The sequence below is a fragment of the Periplaneta americana genome, chromosome 17 (genome assembly GCF_040183065.1).
Source record: "Periplaneta americana isolate PAMFEO1 chromosome 17, P.americana_PAMFEO1_priV1, whole genome shotgun sequence".
NCBI classification, from domain to species: Eukaryota; Metazoa; Arthropoda; class Insecta; order Blattodea; family Blattidae; genus Periplaneta; species Periplaneta americana.
The window spans coordinates 15,162,539-15,190,515 of record NC_091133.1 but is presented as its reverse complement, the minus strand read 5'-3'; the positions used below and the strand labels follow the sequence as shown (position 1 = coordinate 15,190,515).

Sequence of the window (27,977 nt, the reverse complement as noted above, 5' to 3'; positions counted from 1 at the left end):
AAGCCTATACATAATATTATTGCGTTCAACTTCATGAAGTTAAAGTGGATTTGACGGAGGTGGGATATGATGATAGGGACTGGATTAATCTTTCTGAGGATAGGGATCGATGGCAGGCTTATGTGAGGGCGGCAATGAACCTCTGGATTCTCTGAAAGTCATTTGTAAGTATTTGTACATCCTGTATTTCTAATGTCATTGAATTCATTCTTCACTGAACTGGCAGAAGGCAACACTTACTGCTACTTGAATTTCATGCAGGACAAAGCAACCGCAGATTCATTTATGAACTAGATTATAAAAATTTTCGATGTTAGTGTGAATAGACCAGTATTATAACCTCCTCAATTCTTTGATATAAAGTTCTTCAATTTGTAATAATGATGAATGAAATTGAAAAATAAATTTATGTAAATATATGATGGTAAATCAAGGTATATGTACACCTTTACATACAAAAAATTTTGTTTTGTATAATTTTGCTCTGTAAAATTTTTATGCAATTGAGAATGGTACCAGAAAGAGAATGAAGTGAACAGATCCCTTGAAATTATGTCTAAATTGTTTATAAAAATTATTTTGTCATAATTTTGACATACAACTTGAAACATGATAGCTCATGCAGTTTTTAAGGTAGAACCACATTTTTTTCACTGTTTTATAGCTAAAACTATTCTTTAGTGCCTGACATAGAGCTATTTTTTATTTCCATTTACATTAATTAAATATTACCATTATGTAACTTATACTAATATTTTGTGTTGAATAAATCATGTAAAAAATCCATAGATAATTATTAACTATATTAATGTTATTTTACTCATTGTCAGGCACTAGGGGACAGATTTATCTTCTTGGTATCACCATAATTGACTGAGATATCATGTTTAAAATAATTAAATATTCTAAAATTACTATTTACAGGAAATGAGCCACAAACTTTCAGAGCCTAGAAGACTCCATCATCATATGTCACCCCTTGAGCAGCTTCATGTCGGTCCTGTTTCAGCTTCTTTCTGCCTCTCAAATACCTTCGCCTTGTTTTAACTTCAGGTGTTGAATGTTTTTTTTTGGGATTTTGTCCTTATTTTCCATTGATGCAACAAATCCTGCGATGGTGCTTGTCCCATAGTTTATGCCCATCCTTTTCAGAATTTTAATTTATACTTTTGGACTCTTATTAAAATGACGTACAACATCACTGACACACAAATTTACAGTTTTATGACTAACAGTAAAAGATTATAAATTACTTCATTATGTAAAAACGTGTTTTCAACCTAATGATCATGCCCTGATATCTGTGCATCTGTTTTGGAACTAGAAAGAAATTTATTTTACAAGTAATGCTGGACAAGGGGATTGACAGCTACGAGGATCACTCCAAAAGTAATCCACAATATTTATTTAAAAATTACATTTTTATCCTACAGCGTTGCTATTTTCATAGAATGTAGATGCATCTTTCAGGAACAATACGTCACTTTTCCACATAATACCCGCACCTTTCAACTGCCTTACGCCACCTTGGAATGAGGGCCTGTATACCTGCACGATAAAAGTCTGAACCAACACGTCTGAGCTGCTCCCTGGCGCTACTCACGGGAACGACTTAAATTAAATTTGAATACAAGGGAGAAGGATGTATCTATGACCTCCATAAATTGCAAAGGTTTAGAATAAAAAATAAATTTAAAAAATGTTATGCATTATTTTTGGAGTGATCTTCGTAGAAGTGACCGTGGCTGATGACGCAGAATTTTGGAAAATGGGACTTATCCGAAAAGCCATAAGGCATAAATCGAAAATTTTTATATCAAATTAAAAGGGAGAAAATTCTCTATTAAAATAGTTATATTTTGAAAATTCTAATTTTTCATAATTTTTTTGCGTTTTTTGGGTGTACATGTAACTTAATTATTTACAATAAGAGATATTTACTGCTGTCGAAATTTTCAATATGAAAAAGACTAACATTCATGAAAGAGGTAGAGTTTCATGTGAGGAAACTTGCCAGCTGTTACCGGATATCGATGCATCACTTCACGACTTCGCGGCTACACAATTGGTAGACGAATTTCTCTTAAAAACAGTACATGTATACTTTTTATTACTTCGTTACTCATACGGACTTGAAACTGAGAATGATGACTGTAGGGAGCTTTCTTCTTGTGTTAGTAATTTATATGAGTTAAATTGATGAATGTCATCCTGTTATGTCATAAGAGTAGCCTAAGTATGAAAAATAAAACAGAAGAACTGCTTATCTTACAATACCATGCCGAGTGAAAGATTTTCGAAAGATATTGTATAAAATGAAGATTCCCCCTCTTGTATGAATACCCTCTTGAGTCCAGATAAATAATAATAATAATAATAATAATAATAATAATAATAATAATAATAATAATAATAATAATAATAATAATAATAATAATAACAATAATAATAACAATAATAATAAAACAGAAGAACTGTGTATCTTTATTATTATTATTATTATTATTATTATTATTATTATTATTATTATTATAACAATAATATTTATTTATTTACACTGGCAGAGTTAAGGCCATAGGACCTTCTCTTACGCTCTACCAGGTCACAAAGTATAAAAGCAATGAAAATTAAGGAAAGCTAAAAAACAGAATACTAACATATTACAATATACATTATGCAACGAGCCTATAATGGTAGTAATTAAGACGCGAGTATGTTTATGAAACGAGCGCAAGCGAGTTTCATAATTTTCATACGAGCGTCTTAATTACCATTATAGTCAAGTTCATATGACTTTTTATGCTCGACCACATTTCTAACTTGAAATTATTCAGAAGTATTCATTTTATTCTTATGTGACTGAAGAGCGGAAGTGACCTTGTGCATAGCTCGTAAACTGTGAGATGTGCGCAGACGCGAAAGTATTGATTTTTCCCGAGAAACAAACGTCCACATTGACCTTGATATAATCTAGAGAGTAAACTAAATATTAATATTGATATAACATTGAAATTAAATTGACATTGAAAAACGAGATGACAAATTGAATTCATTAGAATATTATTTACAATTAACGCTAATTATTACAGTAACAGAACATAATCTTCTGCGACAGTATTGGATTTCCAGCCTCCGTGACTTTTCGCTAATTGTCTTTCGATTGCATATCCGAGAATAATCGATACTTGCGGTTTTATAATGGTACAATCAGTACAATGGGGATTTCTTATTGGCTGCAAAACTGAATTATAATGAATAGGTGTACTTTAATGAGGTGCATTAAAGGGCTACTACCAGGTGTATAATTACTACATTTCGGCATGGTCGAGCATAAAAAATAATAGCATAACAAAATCGACACTAAACGATATGAAAATAATACCATAATAGGAAAAAGAAAGTAAAATACAGATCTAAGGGTTGGACTATAATAAAAACAACTCTGTACAAATAGTTAACAGGAAAAACGTAATAAAGAATACAACAAATGGAATGTAATAAAGTAGAAATAAATTATACGAAATTTAAATAAAATCCACAATAAAAAGGCTGCGATAATGAATTCATCTGGTGATCAAGAGAACAAAATATATATATATATATATATATATATATATATATATATATATATATATATATATATATATATATGAGTATATATGTATGTTTTTATAAAACTGTCGCAGAGAAAGGTCCTATAATTGAAGGGAATCTGAACAGAAAAAGTGCAATTTTAATTTATTTTTGAAACTAGACAATGTCCGACAGTCTCTGACATGCTGTGGTAGAGAGTTCCAGAGATGAGCTGCAGAGGAAGGAATGGTGAACGGGAGAAAAGTTCGGGGCAGAAGATATCAGATGACAGACATCAGTGAAATAAATGGATCATATGCAGAAACAAAGAGAAATGTGGAAAATAGGAAAGGTTGGAGAAAGCTAGGCTTGCAATGAAAGACCTGCCTTTGGGCAGAAATGTGTGAATGAATGAATATCCCTCATGGCTTTATGTGATAGCGAAGTGACCTTCAGTGATATGACGTTATCTATTCAAGTTTATCACCTGTCTATGTAAAATGTAAAACTCATATCGATATTAAGTATAACAATTTCTAGATATGAACTGTTGAATAAACAGACTTAACACTGAATGGATATGCAACAATTTTGACAATAGAATGCTGGGTTAATAATTTCTTAATCTTATCATACTGAAGCATAGGCAGCCTATATCTTGTTTAAGTGATGCAGTTCATTGGTTAAGACAATGGATTACGTATAGTTATTTATATGTAGAGTAATTATAAATCTTATATACTATTTATTAAATAAAATATTTTAAATAATTGATTAAATAGCGATCTTACTCGTGTTAATTATGTAAGCATGTGTGGCTTACAGCTGTTTCGATGTTACTTGACACCATCCTCAGAGCCTACTAGATATCGGCGCTATCTCAACTTCGCTGCCTGTTGTGTGGGTGCGTTCGTGTGATGAATAGTTGTGTCAAATAATGTGTGTGTGTACTGAAATTGATTTGTGTGTTGAGAATTTGATTAGGGTGTGTTTTAGTGTGTCTGTATATTTCATATTGTCATAGTGTGTTGAGTTTTTGGTTTTTGGGTTGTATGTGTAGGATTTCCATGTCTGTATTTATGTTATTGTATGTGTGGTTAGCATTAGTTATGTGTTCGGCATATGTAGATGTACTGTGTCCTCTGGTTATTGCTTTAATCTGTTCTTTGTATCGAGTTAGGAATGATCTGCCTTTCTGTCCAATGTAGAAACTGTCGCAACTATTGCATGTGAGCTTGTATACGCCTGTGTGGTTGTATTTATTTGTTTGTGTTGTTTGTGTGTTGAGATGTCTTTGTAGTGTGTTTTCTGTTCTGTATGCTATGTTGTATTTCTGTTTCTGAATCAGGATGCGATCTTGTGTGTGTTTTTTGTTTTCGTATGTTAGTGTGATGTATTTCTTGTGTTCTTGTGTTTGTGTTGTGTTTTTGTGTTTGTTGAGTTTTTGTTTTGCCTTCCTTATGATGTTGTCTATTATGTTTGGGTTGTAACCATTTTCTTGTGCTATATATTTGATTGTGTTCACTTCTTCATTGTAGTGTTGTTGGCTCATGGGTATGTTGAGTAATCTGTGTACCATTGTCCTGAATGCAGCATGTTTGTGTTGTATGGGGTGGTTAGATGTGTTGTGTATGTGTGTGGTGGTGGTGGTTGGTTTTCTGTATATTTTGAAGGTGTGTTTGTTGTCAACTTTTGTTATGGTGATGTCTAGGAAATTTATGGAGTTATTGTTTTCAAGTTCCAGTGTGTATTGGAGTTTTGGGTGTATTTTGTTTATGTATTGGTGTAGTTTGCGCATTTGTCGTTTGTTTCCTTTGTATAGTATGAGTATATCGTCTACGTATCTGTGCCAGTATATTATGTTGTCTTCATATTTGTTGTGTTCATTGTTGAGTATGTATGTTTGTTCTATGTTGTGTAAAAATATCTCTGCTAGTATGCTAGATATGGGCAATCCTTCTGTTTGGGTGTAGTATTTGTTGTTGTGTGTGAAATAGTTTTGCTTTGTTGTGGTGTCTGTGATTTGGATGATTTCTTCGATGTATTCTTGTGGTGTGTTGTTGTCTGTGAGTATTTGTTTTAGTATCTGCAATGTGTCTTGTATCGGTATGTTAGTGTATATTTTTGTTAGAGTAAGGAATTGATAGATTTTAGAGTTTAGATTAGATGGACAGAAAATACTGTCTTCAACGTATTTTTAATTGAAATAAAGCATTTAAAGAATGCTATCAGAAAGGAATAACCGGGGTTAAGGCCCATTCACAAAGAAAATTAAACATAAACATAACGTAAGAATAAAACCTTGTGTCCATGTTATTTAATGAAAGCATTCACAATGAATTACATAACCATAAACTTAATCTTAATCATAAGACGTTAACATGAAAGTTTCCAAACTTTCATGCTTATGTTTATGCGATTTGGAAACAGCACACAAGCGGAAAGCGTGTTTTCATGGGCTTTGCCTACAGGCAATATTTTGATCTATTGGCCGTGATGATAGCTAGGCGCGCAACATGGAATCATATGACGAAAAGTTGATTATTTTACATCTCCGTTTCTTTGATTTCAAGTATTGAAAGCCATATACTGATGCCATTGTAGTTATTAGAAACATAAATTGAATAGCTACATCGTCAGTCATTGTGCAAATCTCCATTTTTATGTAATAGATTCTGTAGTTTTGTTGATTCGGTATGTTTGTTTCCACACACGTGTTATGTTTACGTTATGTTTAATTTTCATTGTGAATGGGCCTTGGCTACTTAAGTTTGTGGCATATGTTTATGTGCTTATGTTAATGTTTACGTTATGTTTAATTTCCATTGTGAATGAGCCTTTAGATTGGCCCAGCGCAAGTTTTATCCACATGATCCATTTCTACGCGCCATACGATAGTCAGATATTTTAAGAATAGTTCTCGCTATCAGCATTGCCTTTAACGATCTTTGTTGGACACCTGTACTGTTCATGGAGTTTGTTGTTGTAGAAGTAGTAAATTAATATTGTGTAAACTTCCTTCTTCCCAGCTGATACTGGTAATTGAGAAAATCAAGTAAGTCCTGGCCAAAGTAACTCCTAACGCTTAGTTTTCTTTCGTTGTAACTGTTTGCAGGCCTTGTAAAACCATTGAAATTAAAATACCCAATCATTGACTGTTGAAAACTTTGTGTAACTTGGAAAAGTCACTCATATCCATCTTTTATCACTAAAATGGAAGAAAATGGAATTTATGCTGACTTATGCATGAAAGTCTTACTGGTCGGTATTGAGTATGGCCCTAACAGAAGAACATATGTCTATGGAAAGATGTTATGAAAAAAATACTTACTTACTTACTTACAAATGGCTTTTAAGGAACCCGAAGGTTCATTGCCGCCCTCACATAAGCCCGCCATCGGTCCCTATCCTGTGCAAGATTAATCCAGCCTCTATCATCATTTCCCACCTCCCTCAAATCCATTTTAATATTATCCTCCCATCTACGTCTCGGCCTCCCTAAAGGTCTTTTTCCCTCCGGTCTCCCAACTAACATTAATGTAGGGAAAAAATATCCCCCCAAAAACAATTGAAGACGTGTTCAAGGCGTCAACTGAATATAAAAGATCTGTAGTTTTCTTTTGTTTATTTCGTTTTGCAGCCTTATCAATATAGGGGAGAGTCGGGTAGTATCGGACATCGGGTAGTATCGGACAGTGCGTTTCTTTCATCTACCACCATATGGTAGTACCTGAATGATATGGTTACGTTTCTCTATGCGACATCACAGAAACGTAACCATGTCAATCAGGTACTATCATCGTGTGGTAGATGAAAGAAACTCACTGTCCGATATTACCCGATGTCCGATACTACCCGACTCTCCCCTAATTCATCTTTGTGTAATCGTGCCACACTATTTTATACTTTGTATTGTAAACAAGAATTTTTAGTATAAAACATTGTAAAAGTTCAAATATTTGTCTCAAAATTAATATGTCATGTTTGAGACAGACTTTTAAGAATATTGTTGTCAGTTTGTAGTTCAATTTTCCAGGTGATGTATTATATTGGCCCAGTTTAATTTCACTATGGTTATAAATGAGAAAACATAGGTGGGTCAAAGTAACCCCATGTGTCAGGTAACTTTGGCCCACAGCTTTGAACTAAGTTTTATCACATGTACTATTGTCAGTGACTATTATGATTGTTGGAATGTTTTTAGGAAATGTTTCCGCACTCGCATATGAAATTTGGAGCTTTATCTCAGAAATTTTCATAAGAAATCAGTAAAAGAACATTTAAAATGTATTTCAGTGGGTCAAAGTAACCCTGGTTTACGGTATTAGAATCAATAATACATAAAACAATAGAATGATATACAGTGTGAATACGAACTATAGGGACAAACTTTAGGAAGTGATTCCTTACAGGAAAAGGAACAAAAAATTCATGTTAACATAGGCTATGTCCGGAAATGCATAAAGAGCCCGGAATACGGGATAATTATTTTCCATCCTATTATTGTTTTATGTCATTGGTTTCTTTCAGATTGTGAGTTTATATTAAATGTGTTTTTTTCTCTTTCTTTTTTCTCTTGTGTGTTAGTTGTCGGCCTGGATTAAGTTAATTAGTGTAGGTTATTTAGCAGAGGTCTGCATCGGACGTTTTCGCTCGAGCGCCAAGTAGTTCAAGCATAATCCGATAGGTAGCGCACATGCATGATGGGTAAAATTGTCACGAGCGATAAATCCTCGAACGGTATAAGCCGAGCGTTAGATATTCGTTCTTGTTACAGTGATGAACTGTGTAGTAACATCATAGATGTTTATCATTTCAGAACTTTGCAGTGTTTAACTAACCTCTCCATAGTACTACAAAACTTGCTTTAAAATGTAATATAAATGTTGTAGGTAAGTGTTTTTTTTCTCCCACACAGGAATGATTTTGTTTTTGCCACATCTGATACATGTTACTGGATGTAAATGTAATTATTATAAACGGAGAACACAATCACGATAATGCAAGAACTGTATCAAGTTTTCTAGTAGTAGTAGTAGTAGTAGTAGTAGTAGTAGTAGTAGTAGTAGTAGTAGTAGTAGTAGTAGTAGTAGTAGTAGTAGTAATAATAATAATAATAATAATAATAATAATAATAATTAGTGTATCAATCTTTGCGTCTATAACAGTTGTGCAACATGATTATTCGTTTTATTATATTTTCTGTGACGTTATCTCTGTACTAATATTGTTATTAATCTACTGCTATCAATAATATTTTGTAAAACGTTTCTACATTGTCGCAGTATATAGGCGGAACACTATGTATGGACCTATCATATTATATATGTGGTAAATCAAATATTGAATAATTATTAATTAGCAATAATAACTGCATATCGAAGTTTTTCATACTATTTTATTTATAACTTCATGTTCCTGTTTTGGTACGTTCCATTGACTGTTCTATTAAACGTTTGTCATAAACGCAGAAAATAAAGCCTTATTTTTACCGTGTGAGCAAAACATATGTGTATCTTATCTGTCGCCTTCCATACAAGATAAGACATCTCGGTGAGATGACCTTGTTCTGTGCTTCTATTAATTACGAGCGTATCACGACCGATCGTATCTCACTCGAGGGTGCGACACTCGACCAAGTTCAAGCGAGCGATTTAACTCCAATGCAGCACACTGTTATTTAGTAAACTGTCTTTGTAAATTTTATGTTGTATTATTGGCTAAGACCACACCATACACGAGCCTGGCTCTTACGGTAGTGGCTACAAACATTTTTGTTGTATACTTTTGAATAAGTACTCTCTTTGCCTACTACTAGCTAAATACAGATGTAAGATCACAGTTTACAAGCGGAAAAACACAACATAAGTTTAGAAATAATATTACACTCTGTCTAGTTACGGTTATGAAGACATACTGAATGTATGCTATTTTTAAAGTTATTTGTGTAGGAATGGTAATTTTAGTAAAGTTGTTTACGCGACAGATATTTATTGCGCTTTTTAGCTATAAATGTCTACTCCAGTAGTTAAATTTATATTTTTATCGCACTATGTTGTGTGACTAGTAAATTCTTCACCAATTGCTGTGTATTATAAGGAGTGCAAGCAGAGTAAAAACATATACGTGACCAGAACGTTTTATCATCATGATGTCATCATCATCTTCTTCTTCCTGAAGGATTGGGGTGTTTCTCCCATTTGAATGTCATTCCAAAGAGAAAATGAAACTAAATTGAACAACTACTTCTTGATTCTAACTTAATTACCACTCAAGGAGTTCGGTACATCTTACAGCAGTAAAATGTTTGGAAATATTCAACATTTTTTTCCTCCGTTAGTAGGGGAGAGTCGGGTAGTATCGGACAACGGGTAGTATCGGACAGTGCGTTTCTTTCATCTACCACCATATGGAATGACATGATTACGTTTCTCTATGCGACATCACAGAAACGTAACCATTTCAATCAGGTACTATCATCGTGCGGTAGATGAAAGAAACTCACTGTCCGATATTACCCGATGTCCGATACTACCCTACTCTCCCCTATATATTGTACAATAATGAAAATTAGTATGTGTAAAACACTGTCCTTCTGCTATATGAAAAAAATATTTTTACGATTTAAAACAAATTATTATTATTTTTTTTTTCAAAATTCATTTTACTGTGCAGTGATGAAGCGTTTCCCACATAACTAAAAAACTATGCAACATTTTGTGATGAAATTTTTTGTGTGTATTTATGCATGTCACATCTACAATGTGATGCAAGTTCACTTCTCCATCTTTGATAGATTGTCTGATAAAAAATAAATTTATTAAAAAAAGGGTCAAATATTAGTATTTTCTTCTAACACAAAATTAAAAAAATATATATATATTATTTATTATTAAGAGTGTAGGTGAAAGAGCATGATATTTTAAACATGATTTTCTGCAATAAAATAAAAGAGAGAGAACATGAAAAAGTTAACAAGTTTATGAGTTATGAGGGAAACGCTTCATCATTGCATGAATTAAAAAAATATATACGGTATATATAATTTTTTTAACCGTAAAAATATTTTTTTCATATAGCAGAAGGACAGTGTTTTGCACATACCAATTTTCATTATTGTACAAAATATGGTATTGGAGGAAAAAATGTTGAATATTTCCAAAAATTTTACTGCTGTAAGCTGTACCTAATCCCTTAAGACAATACAGGCTGAATATAAGAAAAGGTTGACATTCAGCTCTTTGGAAAGAAGATAAAACTCTTCCTGCCGGAAATATAACCATACTTCACTACGGTACTTCTGAAACAAGGACAGCTACGAGTCCCTTCAAAGCATGCGAAAGACACCAGAATGTTTGAATGGCTAGAATTTCGAAAAACACTTTTTTCATTCGGAAAAATGTGTGTGTACTGAGGGTTTTTCATAGGGGTGACTAGAGGACAATAAAACCAAGGCAAGAAATTCTAATAAACATAGGTTCGGAAACCGACTGTTTCCGAGATATGTTATCGCTAGGGTTCGGAAGTTGATGATCTAAAAATGACAGAAAAATTACCTATAAAATGACCTTAAATATCTGGAAATATAACATTAAAATTTTAAAAATACCATGATTTTAATAGTAAAATACAAACAAAATAGAATACTTTATTTCTGTGTAAAATACATTGTCACGAAACTCAATCACTAACTGTCGCAAAAAATTTATCTGCTACGTTTTACATCCGGCCACTTTTATGTTTTCACTTAAGTGTGACACAATATGCTGATTATGGGTACTGCGGCTACAGTATTTGTTCTGTTGCGTTGAATGGGGGGAAGCACGTAACACACGTGATCAGGAGTCAAGGCTGATGCAGCCATAAGGAGAATTGTAAGACGCAATCGAATTTCATAAGCAATCTACAGTATGTTCTCAAATATAGACAACGACTACACCGTAAAAAATGTGCGTTCATAAGCAGAAAAGAACAGAAATGCTTCTTATTGTTTACTCCGCACGTGCATAAGATTTTGTCACTAGAACGCTGCAATATGATTGGAGCAGAAGTTACAGGAAGTGTTCATAGGCTTCGCTAAACTTGAATTTCGCCACCTGTCAACAATAATATATGCACGATAATGCAATTTTGCGTTTTTCACTTACCAACGTGACAGGTCTTAGAAATGTCGACAGTACATTGTATTTTAAAACAGCTTAGCTGCAAGAAAATTATTAATTTTGAATTAGTTTCATCAAAGTTGCGTAACGGTTAGCGCGTCTGGCCGCGAAACAGGTGGCCCGGGTTCGATTCCCGGTCGGCACAAGTTACCTGGATGAGGTCTTTTCCGGGGTTTTCCCTCAACCCAATATGATCAAATGCTGGGTAACTTTCGGTGCTGGACCCCGGACTCATTTCACCGGCATTATCAACTTCATCTCATTCAGACGCTAAATAGCCTAAACTCTTGATAAAACGTCGCAAAATAACCTACTAAAAAGTGGATTTAGCCTCAACCATAAGTAATTTATTCTAGGTAATCTTATTCGGAAATGGTACAAATGTGATTATATCGAGTAAAAAATTGGAGGGACTGCTGTATCTTTTTACAGTTTTTTTTTTTAATTTTTGGGAAATGAAATTTTTAAGTGCTTGAAATAATTAGGTATTGAATATACCTTTATAACTTCCTGTATCTATTTTCCTGTTTTGTAGATCTATAAAGGATGAAAAAGATAAAATGACGGGATATGTAATGTCTTGAAAGGTACAACAGGTTAATGTACCTTGGAATATACCCTCTTGTACCTTGAAACGCGTGGAATATAGGTGGAAATATAGCTGTAAAAACTGGCAATCATGTTTAAAATGTATCTGGCATTATAAACCAGTGCAGGCTTCTCTGATTGAGATTTTATTTCCTGGAAGACCCATAATGGCTTCAACAGATTTCTTAAGGCATCTAGATCAATTGGGGTTCTTTTAACTCCTGACTTACTTCGTGGCATGATCTTAAAATAAAATAATAACAAAAACTATGTTCGTAGTACAACATGTTTTATTTATTTATTTATTTATTTATTTATTTATTTATTTAACCTGGTAGAGATAAGGCCATCAGGCCTTCTCTTCCCCTCTACCAGGTGATTACAACTACAATATTAAGAATACAATTACAATTATAATTACAATTAATATTAAATTTACAAATATAATAAAAATGAAAGTACTAAAAGATTAACTGATTAATAAAAGCTAGACAGTTTATTGTAAAAGTTAAGAAGAGAGAAACTTTTTTTTTTTATTATTTAAGTAAAAATTAAATCTACTCTACGCAGTAAGAAAATGCTTAATAAGCTTGCTTTTGAACGCTACTAAATTCCGACAGTCTCCGATGTCACTTGGTAGGGTATTCCACAAGCGCGAGAGCGAGATTGTGTATGATGATGAATACGATGATGTCTTATGTGTTGGTATGGCTAGTATGAGGCTATTTTGCGTGCGTGTGAAGAGATTATGATATGATGACAGGTAGGTAGGTGTAGAGGTGTGAAGGACTTAGAAAAGGAGAACGAGAGAATGAAAATTTCTACCTTCGTTAACCCTTAGCTAGTTTAGAGTTTGGAAGGATGGGGTAATGTGGTCAGCGCGACGGACATCGCAGAGAGAAGCGAACACAAGAATTATGAACACGTGTTTAGTGTTCAAAGGTACAAGAGGGTGCACGTTTAAACAAATATGGCTGCCAAATCTAGAGATTCGAATAAATCATGTAAATTAACATATGTCATTACTCACCAGATGGTAGGGAATACACCGTTCTTGATTGATAGTAACAAATACAATTTGGTCTCGTGTTGGAAAACATATAACAATGGACGAAATATTTACTTTTGGTACTAAAAATAATAGTTTCGTCCACAGAACTCACACTTTACAATAAATCAAAGCGAAACTACAACTAGAGCTACTTAGCGGCTTTCTCTACAATCTACTGCAGTTTGAGTTCTCTAGATAGCAGCAAAAATAAGAAACAAAAAATGTTCAAAGCTACACTATGTTCAAAGTACAACACTCTCTCCTAGGATCGTATATAAACACGTCTAATACAGTGATGGCTCTAATGAATGAATGGTTTAGTACAAACAAACTAGCACTTAATGTTCATAAAACCAGTGAAATCAAATTTAGTGCATGTCATATAACAGTGCTCTGTTTTGCTGTAATTTATACTAATAATAAATCTGTAGCCGAAATTTTTCTGGTAATTTTCGATTTTCCAAAAATAATTGGTCCTAACATATATAATTAACCACCCTGAAACCGAAAATCGCATTTTAAAATTTTTTCTTTGTATGTCTGTCTATGTTTGTTACCTTTTCACGCGATAATTGCTGAACCGATTTATATGAAAATTGGCATATAAATTAAGTTCGTTGTAACTTAGATTTTAGGTTATATGGCATTCAAAATACGTTATTTAAAAGGGGGGTTTTAAGGGGGCCTGAATTAAATAAATCGAAATATCTCGCTTATTATTGATTTTTGTGAAAAATGTTACATAACAAAAGTTTCTTTAAAAATGATTTCCGATAAGTTTTATTCTTTACAAAATTTTGATAGGACTGATATTTAATGAGATAAATGAGTTTTAAAATTAAAATAACGCCATCTAAGACAGTGCAATGAATTAAGAACAAATGACTTCGTCTATAGGGGGCCTTGGACAACAACAATCGAAACAGGGGCCTTTGACATCAACAATCGAAAGCTATTAAACATAGCCTACAGAGAATGTTTCTGTGTTTGTATGAAGTAATATCAGAAGCTAAATTAACCGATTTGTATAATTAATTATTATTTCACCATTCGAAAGTGTAGTTTCTCTAGATGGACATAATGCTATAATGTTATTACAGTAACGTCTGAGTAAATCGAGGACAGGTAAGATTAAAATAGCTTCTTATGCACAGAAAATTTGATAGGCTATTTTGTACATTCGTTTTCTGTATTTCTTAAAATAATATTTATGTACACTCATTTTAATCTCAGAGAATTAACGAACAACGAGAGTGTATTGATTTAGTATGCAGTAATAGTACGCTAGCTTAGCAATCCATTATTATATAATTCAAATTTTAACTATGCTCAATTGAATCGTGTTAAAATGCATAAAATATATATGCAATAAATGTAATGCAAAAAAAAATTGGGTAATGAGCGAAGCAGATTATCTTGCGCTGTTGTAAAAGTTGTTCCCTGGATCAAAAGTCCTATTTTAATTATGTAATTACTTTATATTTATTTCTAACAGGTGCAGCGGAGCGCACGGGTACGGCTAGTATTAAATAAGCACATATTTTTTGCTCTGGAATAATGTAGATCACATATAGAATGTATTGCTCCTAAATTGAGCTCTGCCTGTTATGCATTAAGATCGTCATCTTCTATTGGCGATATGAACACCCTTAAATTGTCGTATTTTACATACTAGGCCCTACCATTCTATAATGCAATATGGATATATTTTTGGGGGAACTTATATTAAGGTAAACAGTATAGATTCAGTTTAAACCAGCGGTGGCGAAAATGTAATCGTGCGCCGAGCCACTGTATAACCTGCAACGTGCATAGCACCTATGGAGGGAGGCGGACATCCGAAGGGGAAGTGAAGCAACTGTGTGACTTATTAACGGATTTTCATTTTCCTTACTTCAAGCACTTAAATATAATTTTATACAGTACACGGCTACGAACTAATGTTTAGTACGTGTAACGAAGAAAGAAATGAACAATATCACAAGCTAAAATTAACTGTCTTCAGAATGTCTCTGCAACAAACTTTCAAAATCAGGAATTATGTCACTTACTGCCAGTCGTAGTTAATGACGAAGGTATTTGTCTGTCAGTCGTGATCTAAATTTGGTTTTTACTATATTAATTGTTGAAAATAATTTTTCACAAACGTAAGTTGTAGCGAACATGGCTTCAACAGAGCAAGCGAAAGAATGAAGCTTCGGATATTTATTTTTTTGGCAAAGGTTTGAAAGTTCAACATTTGTCAAGTCGTTACATCTAGCTTTCATTTGACATCACATAGTAAATCAGTGAGTTCAAATTGAAGAGCTAACAGCATTATTCGTACATCTGCTCAAAAAGGGTCGACGTACAGAGATGATGATGATGATGATGATGATGATGATGATGATAATAACAACAACAATAACACTTAACCTTTTAATTTTTCATGAGTAACATGTAGTATAATGCCGTTTTATGTTATACAACCGTTTTCCTCGTAATACTTGTGAACAAATCATACATTTAATATTCTCACCATATTGACAGCAAAAAAATGCGTCCTCCCATCCTACTTGGAACTTTCGTACATGGTTTCGAGAGAGACATATGCCACTCGCAGGTAAGAGACAAATACAAATGGAACGGAGTTTGACTCCAGTGAGTGAGATGGTGGGGGCTGGCGAAGGTTAGAAGCAAGCGAAATGCACAGCTATCACTGCGAGCCACAATGTCTCGCGAGTCACGTACTCGCCACGGCTGATTTAAACGATAAATTTGTTAAAATCTTACTAAAATTATTGCTGTCGGTATATATATATCTTGATTTTTAGATTATCCACTGTAATTACAGAAATATAGGCTACCTGATTTAAGGAAAAATAAGCGCATATACTTCTTAGTTCAGTGCTTCCATTGTGATAGTGGTATTGATGTTTATGGTGATGATGGTGATGACGACGATGATGATATACAAGCATTAAAATATATAACGCTTAGTTGTATACGAGTCCTGTTGCCAACTATAACCTAAGGCAGAAATCGTACCGATAGTGAGGAGTGGATATAACAGAACCTCCAACTGATTCCTGGTGCAATAACCTGGAGATTGCCAATTCAAGCCGCTTCTTGTCACATGCGGTAACACATGCGAACCTACGCGGATTCATAAAGCAAACCGATATTGAAATTTAACTCACACACAATGCAGGCTTCGAAAACAAATATATTCGCTGTTGAATATGTATAAGCTTGAAAACACATATGCTCTCAGATTTCATTCATATGAGGCAATACAACATGTCACCTAAGCAGTTTGTTGCTTTGTTAAGCATCTTCTGGATCCCTCTCTGATCTCATTGGTTTCTTACGAGATTTTCCCCAGCAGTGGGACTGATGCCGGATGGTCTGTGGCGAGTCCTCGGCCTCACTTCATTTCACCCCCTTTGGTCTGATTACCTGGTTAGGTTTTTCCGAGGTTTTCCCCAACCAAAAGGCAAATGTCGGGTAATCTTTTGGCGAATCCTCGGACCTCACCTCATCTCACTACATCTCGCCAAATTATTGTAAAAAATTGTAGAAAATTACAAAATTGTAAAACTATAAAACTTGTAAAATAATTGTAAAAGTTGTAAAAATTTGTAAAAATTGTAACTGTAATATTGTAAAATTTTGGCTTGTTCCACATCTCAAAACTTCATTGCTCATGTAAGATCTATGGAATATAATAAATGAAATGAAATGGAAAAAAAATGAAATAAAAAATGTACAAGATATAAAGTCCCAATTCTTAATATTTTGTTATGTCTGTTGTGGTTGTGGAAACAATAAGAACACCGCAAATACAAGATAGCAAAAATGTTACAGGGCGAAGTTCTGTAATTTTTTTACTCCAGGAAACAACTTGTGCTTACATACATACATACATACATACATACATACATACATACATACATACATACATACATACATACATACATACATACATACATACATACTACATACGTGTGGTCGGCCTGGTCGGTATAGCGCTGGCCTTCTGTGCCCCAAGTTTCGGGTTCGATTCCGGGCCAGGTCGATGGCATTTAAGTGTGCTTAAATGCGACAGGCTCATGTCGGTAGATTTACTGGCATGTAAAAGAACTCCTGCGGGACAAAATTCCGGCACATCGGCGACGCTGATATAACCTCGGCAGTTGTGAGCGTCGTTAAATAAAACATAAAATTTTGAAAAGTGAAATCATAATATATCTTATAAACCTTACGTGATACGAAGAAAAGAGATGCATTTTCGGATTCAGTCGAAGCAAAATTCTTGTTGTTCAGTGTTATCAGACAGTACATCTCACTTGATGATATGTGTCACAGGAAGAATAATTGAATCAGTCGGAGCTAAAAGGAACTAAGTCACTTTTCACAACATTTCAGGAGAAGCAAAAAACTTTCCACCATATTAATATTTTTATGTTATAGAAAACCAAAGAACATTTAAAATTTTGACTTAGTACCTTCTTCCACCGTTCGATACCCATCACATCCGTTGTTCAAATGGTTGCATAACCAAAAATAATACATATATTGACTTAGTTCCTTCTAGCTCCGACCGATTCAATTGTATGTAGCCTATGCATCTGAAGTCTGATTAGTGTAATATTATGTAGCTAATCGGCGATGTATGCAATGGAGGAGGAAAGGGACTGGCCACCCTACACCATTACCTCCTAGCTTAGTTTTCTCATGATTGACGCCTTATTGATGTCACTTGTGATGTTCAGATCTGTTTTCAGACAGTTTACCAGCAACAGCATACTTCTATAAGAAGTTCAATTACAATAACTTTGCTTCGCTTTGCTCCTTCGAGTGTACTAATTGTATACATCATCTCTATAATCGAAAGGAAATAAATTATTATTATTATTATTATTATTATTATTATTATTATTATTATTATTACTATTACTATTATTAAAAACTTGGACTCTCACTTTGAGAGAGGAACATAGGTTAAGGGTATTTGAGAATAAGGTGCTTAGGAAAATATTTGGGGCTAAGAGGGATGAAGTTACAGGACAATGGAGAAAGTTACACAACGCAGAGCTGCACGCATTGTATTCTTCACCTGAAATAATTAGGAACATTAAATCCAGACGTTTGAGATGGGTAGGGTATGTAGCACGTATGGGCGAATCCAGAAATGCATATAGACTGTTAGTTGGGAGGTCGGAGGGAAAAAGACCTTTGGGGAGGCAGAGACGTAGATGGGAGGATAATATTAAAATGGATTTGAAGGAGGTGGGATATGATGATAGAGAATGGATTAATTTTGCTCAGGATAGGGACCGATGGCGGGCTTATGTGAGGGCGGCAATGAACCTCCGGGTTTCTTAAAAGCCAGTAAGTATTATTATAACTGGATATGCCAGGGATAAAAGTCATATTCCTTCGCTTAAGAGACAATTGGTTTTTCAACTAAGTTAATGTAAATGTTTTAATTTCAGTATATCGAACTGACGGTGAATAGTTCAGCAAAATATAAAATTTTACACTAAAGTAAATATTGTAAAGGCGTGGGAGGAGACGTGAAGTACCGACGTGCGCGATGCATCTATAGATCTCCATACTGCTGTTGTATTCACACCGCGCTTAGTCGATGAAGCCAACATTAATATCAGTAGTAATAAACCTCCACATCCTAGTACTAAAAAAAAAGTGACTATAAAATAACGTTTCGTCTTCCATCATATGCGTATAATGTAAGTTGTAAAACACTCGAGTGAATTCATTTAATCTGGTGAAATGTTTTAATTAGTCATTAAATTTTAAACAATCTATGATATAAATTACAATCCCATTACACAGCTGAATGAAATACAGCTTGCAATGAAGCGGCTGACCAATAAATAATAATCTAATTTCATTGGAAGTGAGACTGCAAATATAGAAATGTAGTTATGCCATCTGGTTTCTTTCATTCCTGTCCGTATACTTAAGTTTGTATAGAGACGACAAACTCTCAACAGAGGAGAAGCTTGTAGGTTCTATCCATCTCATACAGCTAGACCAGAACGGGAGTAAACACTGATTCACTTCGCATACTAGTCTGTTGTCTTATCAGTGTAGGGCTTGCCTTATATTGATATTGAATGTGCCATTTTATTTCGGACAAGTAACGTAAATCAATTATGAAATGTGCATTAAGAACATAACACAAACTATTATTTACCCAATAGTTCATTTCATTCATAGCCTAATGTTCTGCCCAAGGGCAGGTCTTTCCCTGAAAACCCAGCATGCTCAAGTCTTCCCTATTTTCTGCCTTCCTCTTTGTCTCCGCATATGATTCATATACAGCAGAGGTCTCCAAAAAGCGTATCGTCATTCGTGCTCTCGATGCTGCCCGCCGAACACAGCGTGCTGTAGGACTAGAGAAGGGGAAGAGACACGTACCTCAACAGATGGAAGCGGTTAGTGGGGGATCGCGGCAACGGTCTGCTTAGGTTTACAAATAATATCAAAAGAATAAGAAATATCATACGTTTGTATATTATTTTGACATACTATGAAGCTGGACTCCCTACTGCTGCTATTGACACAAGTCATTGCAAATTCAACCTCTTCTGTTCTATGGTGCCTTTCAGTTCCTGGAAAAGATCTTCTCCAGTTGTATTTTGTAATTACATCTAGAAGACATTCAGACACAGTAAAATGTTCATTAACTCCTCGAATGAAATGGCTAGGCGAGCTTTGTCATTTCTATCTGGCTTTCGTCCATTGCAAGTGAGTAAGCTACAAGCTGGTTATTTGTGGTTTCGACTTCAGATTCAATTACATTTACAATCTTGAAATTCTTTCTCTGAACTGTAATTGGAAACAATATAATTTTCTTAAATTTTTACTTTGTTCTGGACACAGTATTTTAGTAGCGTTCTGTATGCACGATTTTACAAATTATGCTTCTGTAAAGGGCTTCATTGATTTTCCAATATTCCAAGCTAAAACATAGCAAGTAAGAAGCTTTTTTTTTTGTTTAAGACTGAGAACACGTGTATGATTTGTGTTTGTATTTTCTTGTTTTATATTTATAAACATATTTGTAGGCCTAAGCATTTCACCTAAAATTAAACAAAAAACTATAAGTATGTCATGCAGAACTGAGTGTAATCGTATTGTAATATACTGATTATTATGTATAACCAACAGTTATACAGATAGCCCCAAAATAAATTATTTTCACGTGTCCAACATGCCTGTAATTGTATGATATTCTTTGTGAAGAGTCGAGTATTGTCGTCGCATGTTGAATTTTAACACACCCTTAAGAATTTTCGAACAAATTAAGCACTTCACATTCTCCCCACTAACACAAAATATTTCTCTTCCCTTTCACCCTTGAATGTACTACGTCCATGATTAGAAGACATTGTGAAACGATGGAACACGCCGACCAACACAGTGATAATGGCAGTCCGCCACTGCTCTTCGTTTGCGCATAAACATTGAGTACAGTACAGGTGGGGATGGGTGAGGCGTAGCGCGCTCATCACGTACTGGCTTCGGTTCCGTTCAGGGGCTTACTCGCGAGTACGGTTTTGGAGACGTCTGATCTACAGTATCTTAATGTCGTCTATCATCTGATATTTTCTTCTGCCCCGAACTCTTCTCCCGTTCACCATTCCTTCCAGTGCATCCTTCAGTAGGCAGTTTCTTCTCAACCAGTGACCCAGCCAATTCCTTTTCCTCTTCCTGATCAGTTTCAGCATCATTCTTTCTTCACCCACTCTTTCCAACACAGCTTCGTTTCGTACTCTGTCTGTCCATTTCACACGCTCCATTCTTCTCCATATCCACATTTCAAATGCTTCTATTCGCTTCTCTTTACTTCGTCGTAATGTCAATGTTTCTGACTCATACAATGCTACACTACAAAGAAAGCATTTCACTAGTCTCTTCCTTAGTTCTTTCTCCAGAGGTCCGTAGAAGATACTTCTTTTTATATTAAAAACTTCCTTGGCCATTGCTATCCTCCTTTTCACTTCCTGGCAGCAGCTCATGTTACTGCTTTTGAAGCTGTCCACTTGCTCTACTGCCTCATTTAGAATTCGCAAGTTTATCTTCTTTATTTTTCTTCCTATGACCATGGTCTTCGTCTTGTTGGCATTTATCTTCATCCCATACTGCTCACAGCTGTCATTTAGCTCCTGTATCACATCTCTTAGTATTATCTCCTATTTTGCTAACAACGCCATATCATCAGCAAATCTTATACACTTTATTCTTTTTCCTTCTACTATCATCCCTCCCATGTTCTGAAAATAGTTCTTCACTAAATCCTCCAAGTCGATATTGAACAGGGTAGGTGATAAAGGACGTACTCTTCTCCCTATTTCATTTCCTTCTGACATTTCTTCTCCTATCCTGACGTTGACTCGTTCTTTCACATAAAGGTTACTGAAGAGCCTCCTCACTTTCCAATCCACGCCAATTTTCTTTAGGATCTCCATCAATTTATTGCACTCCACTCTGTCAAACGCCTTTTCTAAGTCTACAAATGTCCATACCTGTGGAGTAACGGTTAGCGCGTCTAGCCGCGAAACCAGGTGGCCCGGGTTCGTTTCCCGGTCGGGACAAGTTACCTGGTTGAGGTTTTTTCCGGGGTTTTCCCTCAACCCAATATGAGGAAATGCTGGGTAACTTTCGGTGTTGGACCCCGGACTCATTTCACCGGCATCATCACCTTCATCTCATTCAGATGCTAAATAACCTAAGCTGTTGATAAAGCGTCGTAAAATAACCTACTAAAAAAAAGTCTACAAATACTATATACACTTCTCTAGGTATCTTTCGCCGATTGTTAGTAGCATCTCTCGTACCTTTTCCCTTCCTGAAACCAAACTGCTCTTCTCAATTTATTATTGCATGGTTTTCATCTCATACAAAATCTAACATACCTACTCCTAGTGTTTTTTTTTACTTTGTTATTTAACGACGCTGTTATTTAGCGTGGTTGGGCTTAGTGATGGCGAGATGAGGCCGAGAATTATCTGACATTCACCTTGCGTTTGGGGAAAACTTAGGAAAAAACCAACCATGTAATCAGCCCAAGTGGCAATCGAACCCGCGCCCAAGTACAACTCTGGACCGGCAGACATGCGCCTTAACGACTGAGCTACGTCGGCGGCCCTCTTAGTGTTTCCATTGTTAAGAACGAAGAAAGAAGATTTTACTGTGGATTTTGTAGGATAGGTTCCATAGATATATGGCAGGTCTGGGCGCTATTAGCCCGATTGAGTCATTGCATATCACCTCGTCACTCCTCCTACCCCGGCTGAGACAGTTACAATATATTTTGGTGCGGTACTAGCAGACATGAAGATCAGTGACGGATTGTATCAGACTTTTACGAATTTTCGGTTCTCGCTGTTCACCTAAAATCCACCACTGATGCACAGAACCTTACTCTGTGTTTGTTTATAAGGCGGTGTAAGCGAAAAGGACATGGTGGGGGTTTCTGCATCCCGTCCACTTACCCTCTTATGCCCAAGGCTAATATACGGAATATAATAAATAAAATGAAATGAATCTCCACTGTCCTGCTGGGAATCGAACTCGTTCTTGCTGAGTTTGTAGACGGAATCATTTTCACTTGTGCCACGGCATACGATACGTTTGTATTTGAAATCTGTTGTTGACGTTTGTATGCGTAAGACTTGAAGTAAATAAGGATCTAAGTGCATTTTCAAACTTCAGAGATAAACGAGTCTTAACACACTTTCGATGAGGCATATACACGTCCCGCTATCTATGAACGCCTAATAAAACGATAAAGAAATTAGTCTGGACTTTGATTCTGTTACAGAGCTAAGTACTACAAGAGTTATTATTCCAATAAAAACACAGTTTTCACGAATATGACGTTTAGAGTCTTATTTACTTTATGTTTTAATTATTATCGTATGTTAGTCCATAACAATTATTTAATGAGAGCGTGTGGGTAACGTATTTGCAATTACTAGACCGCGGAACTTCATGCAATGCAATGGTTGTCGATAATGATTTTTACGTTCGAATGAAGGCACTTTATTTTTAATAAATGCATATTTCGAGGGGTTTTTCCTTTTAAATGCATATATAACATATATGTTTATTTTGCATACTTTAATACATGCATTAACATATTTGGAAATTTGTCTTTGTCAAATTTATCTTTTGAAGAGGTGGAGAAGTTCAAATATCTTGGAACAACAGTAACAAATATAAATGATACTCGGGAGTAAATTAAACACAGAATAAATATAGGAAATGTCTGTTATTATTCGGTTGAGAAGCTTTTATCATCCAGTCTGCTGTCAAAAAATCTGAAAGTTAGAATTTATAAAACAGTTATATTCCCGGTTGTTCTTTATGGTTGTGAAACTTGGACTCTCACTTTGAGAGAGGAACATAGGTTAAGGGTGTTTGAGAATAAGGTGCTTAGGAAAATATTTGAGGCTTAGAGAGGTGAAGTTACAAGAGAATGGAGAAAGTTACACAACGCAGAACTGCACACATTGTATTCTTCACTTGACATATTTAGGAACATTAAATCCAGACGTTTGAGATGGGCAGGGCATGTAGCACGTATGGGCGAATCCAGAAATGCATATAGTGTTAGTTGGGAGACCGGAGGGAAAAAGACCTTTAGGGAGGCCGAGACGTAGATGGGAGGATAATATTAAAATGGATTTGAGGGAGGTGGGATATGATGATAGAGACTGGATTAATCTTACTCAGGATAGGGACCAATGGCGGGCTTATGTGAGGGCGGCAATGAACCTCCGGGTTCCTTAAAAGCCAGTAAGTAAGTATGTATTAACATATTTCCTTGTGTTCCCCGACTTATTATCTATAGTCCCGTCGCTCTAATTTCCGGCAGCCAATCACGTTGCAGATCGGCTACATTTAAACGTGTGCGTCTTGTGATTCGCTGATGAAGATGTTATATATTTCCTAAGGCAGGATAAATACTTAATATAATCGCCCACCATTTTGGCTCTTTCGTTGGCGTTCGCAGAAAGCACACGAGGACGTTATTTGCCGCTCAATTATTTGCTGAATTACAGTGCGTTTGATTTATTATCATAGGAGCTACGGCATGATAATATTTAAAGGTTTAGCAAATAGATTCCTCGTCTGGTAGTTCGGCAACGAAAGAACAAAAATGGCGAACAATACTACCTACCTAGACTTTATAGAGCCTTCACTTCCTAAGACGTAAGCAAAGAGGAGGAGTTACGCCGGGAATAACAGCGTCGCGACTAATTTCAAAATTTCTCTGTGACTATTACACTTTTACTACGTCGTGCTACTTTTGACCATTAAAACGATACGAAAGGAGGTGTTTCAATCAATCATGGCTGTTTATCGCTACAATTTTATCGCTTCCTTAGCATTTGTTTATTTTTGTCACTTCCGTAGCTTTTGTTTGTTTTTATCACTACCCCTAGCATTTTGTTTCTTTTTTTTACCACCATTTCAAACTGCAAATTCTTTACGGCACTGTAAAACATGCTTTGCGATCGTAATTTGTTTCCCGCATAGACAGTTGACTGAAAATGGCGGCTCCGTTCAAACATTTTGGTGATGGTAACATTAGTGAAATAGAATTTTAGTAAATAAATTAATATATATTTTATTGTATTAGAGTACTTTATTTCTTCTAATCTTTATATACATTCTTCTGTTTTTATCACCTCCCTACCATTTGTTTCTTTGTTTGCCAACATTTCAAACTATACATTCTTTACGGTACTATAAAATATGCTTTTCGATCGTTATTTGTTTACAGAATAGACAGTGAACTGAAAATGGCGGCTCCGTTCAAACGTTTTGGTGAAGCTAACGTTATTGAAATAGAATTTTAGTATCAATTAATATTTTATTGTATTAGAGTACTCTATTGCTTCTAATCTTTATATACTTTCTTCTAATCGTGTAATAGCCAATTAAATCGCACTCGAGTTTTGATTTCCTCTAGATAAATCAAAACCTCTAGTGAGATTATTGTTGACTATTTCGTTTATATGACATCATTCCATTTTCGATCAATGAAGTGTAATGAAATTTTGAATTCCAACGAATCAGTCATACACCGCGATAATTTCTGCAGCTCGATTGATCAATATCAATTTAATTGTAATTATGCTATAAAATGTTTAAATTAAATTATGATTTCAGTAGATAATGAAATGTATTTGTGTTATAATAACAAGAAAAAACGCAGTGCTTGTAATTAACATTTTAAACCTGTATTTCGCTTTTCTCAATTTGCATTACTGAATAACATTCAATTTCTTTATTGCAGTAATCGTTATTCATCTATTTCGACGTCACAATGTCTGAATAGGTAAGTATTCGTAAATATACAATTATTAACATTTTGTGAGCGAATTTTAGGGATATATTATTTAGATTGTTATTTTATTCACGAAATAGTCCTAATAAATACCACTCGAGGTCTGAGATTTATCGGAAAATCTCAGAGTATGTGTGTTATAATAACAAGAGAAAAGCGCAGTAATCGTTATTCATCTATTTCGACTTCACAATGACTGAATAGGTTAAGTATTCATAAATATAGAATTATTAACATTTTGTGAGTGAATTTTAGGGATATATTATTTAGATTTTTATTTTATCCACGAAATAGTCCTGACAAATATCACTCGAGACCTGAGATTTATCGGCAAATCTCAGACCTCTTGTGATATTAATATAGATAAATTAGGTATATGAATCGTAGATTTATCGGAGGCTTCATGAATCTCGCGTCACAAGTTGCACGTGCTATAAAGGTGGGTTCACCAGTTGTCAAAGTATCCTGGCGGTCGACCTTGTCTTGTGCTACATAAGTTGGATGTTGACCCCCACCACTTCGCCCGACAGCTACACCCAACCAGCCTGCAGTGCGGGCACCAGTTGGACACTGAACCACTTGACAAGGTTTTCTTGTCTCGAGTTTTATAAGGCCTCGGCTTTCGAGTGATAGAAGAACTACTCCCATATGAACACAAGGAGCTCTTTTATTTGTGTTATTGGACATATTCACAGAAAAACGAGTAAAAGAAAACTGTTATGAGGAAGGAGAAAAAGTTCCTTGAAGTTGGTTCGAACTGTCTCTTGTGAACACCAGTACAACAGCCATTCCCTGTAAATTGATGTTGAAATAATTTTGACGTATTCACAAAATATAAAAATGGAGAGCTGTGTGGAAAACGTGTCTCTTCGTTTTTTTTCTAAGCGAAGAAGTTAGGGACGGAATGCTTTATTTCCCCAGCTTTACCACATTTAAATGCTAAGGATGTACACTTACTTACTGGCTTTTAAGGAACCCGAAGGTTCATTGCCGCCCTCACATAAGCCCTCCATCGGTCCCTATCCTGACCAAGATTAATCCAGTCTCTATCATCATATCCCACCTCCCTTAAATCCATTTTAATATTATCTTCCCATCTACGTCTCGTCCTCCCTAGAGGTCTTTTTCCCTTCGGCCTCCCAACTAACACTCTATATGCATTTCTGGATTCGCCCATACGTGCTACATGCCCTGCCCATCTCAAACGTCTGGATTTAATGTTCGTAATTATGTCAGGTGAAGAATACAATGCATGCAGTTCTGTGTTGTGTAACTTTCTCCATTCTCCTGTAACTTCATCCCTCTTAGCCCCAAATATTTTTCTAAGCACCTTATTCTCAAACACCCTTAACCTATGTTCCTCTCTCAAAGTATGAGTTTCACAACCATAAAGAACAACCGGTAATATAACTGTTTTATAAATTCTAACTTTCAGATTTTTTGACAGCAGACTGGATAATAAAAGCTTCTCAACCGAATAATAACAGGCATTTCCCATATTTATTCTGTGTTTAATTTCCTCCCGAGTAACATTTATATTTGTTACTGTTACTCCCAGACATTTGAATTTTTCCACCTTTTCAAAGGATAAATCTCCAATTTTTATATTTCCATTTCGTACAATATTCTAGTCACTAGACATAATCATATACTTCATCTTTTCGGCATTTACTTCCAAACCTATCTCTTGTATATTGATTATTTATTTATGTAATGTTAAATTAAGGACATCACTCGTTGTGTTCATTTTGTATTGAAATGAATATTGACTTTATATTAACTTTCAAGGTTTATTACAAATTTATGTTTCCGTTGATGATGATAGGAGGAATGTTTTGGAAAATCTAAAGCAGGCTAGGTGCAAAGAAATCTCAAAGAAACTGCCCACAGAAAATCTAGCATAATCGTAAACCTTGAAACGACATAACGCATTATAAATACAATGACTTTACTACAATCTTTTTTTTTTAATTACAGTGCCGCCACTGATAGACTTTCCAACATGCAAAGAATGTCAACAACTCTACGTATAAGTCAATCATCCCCAATAGAAGTGAGGCTGACGTCATATTTCTCCTACTTACGGGTTCTGCAGGCCTGATCAAAGGTAATATACTAAGTTAAATATAAAAACAGAATTGCATTTTTTTAGATTAGTATTTTTTGACGACTTAATCAGCTGGGAAGTTATGTAGCACTGATGGGATTGGTATAGCAAGATGATATTTGATGA

The 27,977-nt window shown here is 35.0% G+C and overlaps 1 protein-coding gene and 1 long non-coding RNA gene across 2 annotated transcripts in view; one reads left to right on the top strand and one right to left on the bottom strand.

Annotated features, from left to right (window-relative positions):
• Positions 1–27,977, bottom strand: part of LOC138692733 (diuretic hormone class 2-like) — a 142,165-nt gene that overhangs the window by 69,086 nt on the left and 45,102 nt on the right. The gene's annotated exons all lie outside the window — the stretch shown is intronic.
• On the top strand, positions 33–27,970 carry LOC138692983 (uncharacterized). The gene is made up of 3 exons (XR_011330185.1): positions 33–164; positions 25,694–25,735; positions 27,722–27,970. It is a non-coding gene; the product is annotated as an uncharacterized lncRNA (long non-coding RNA).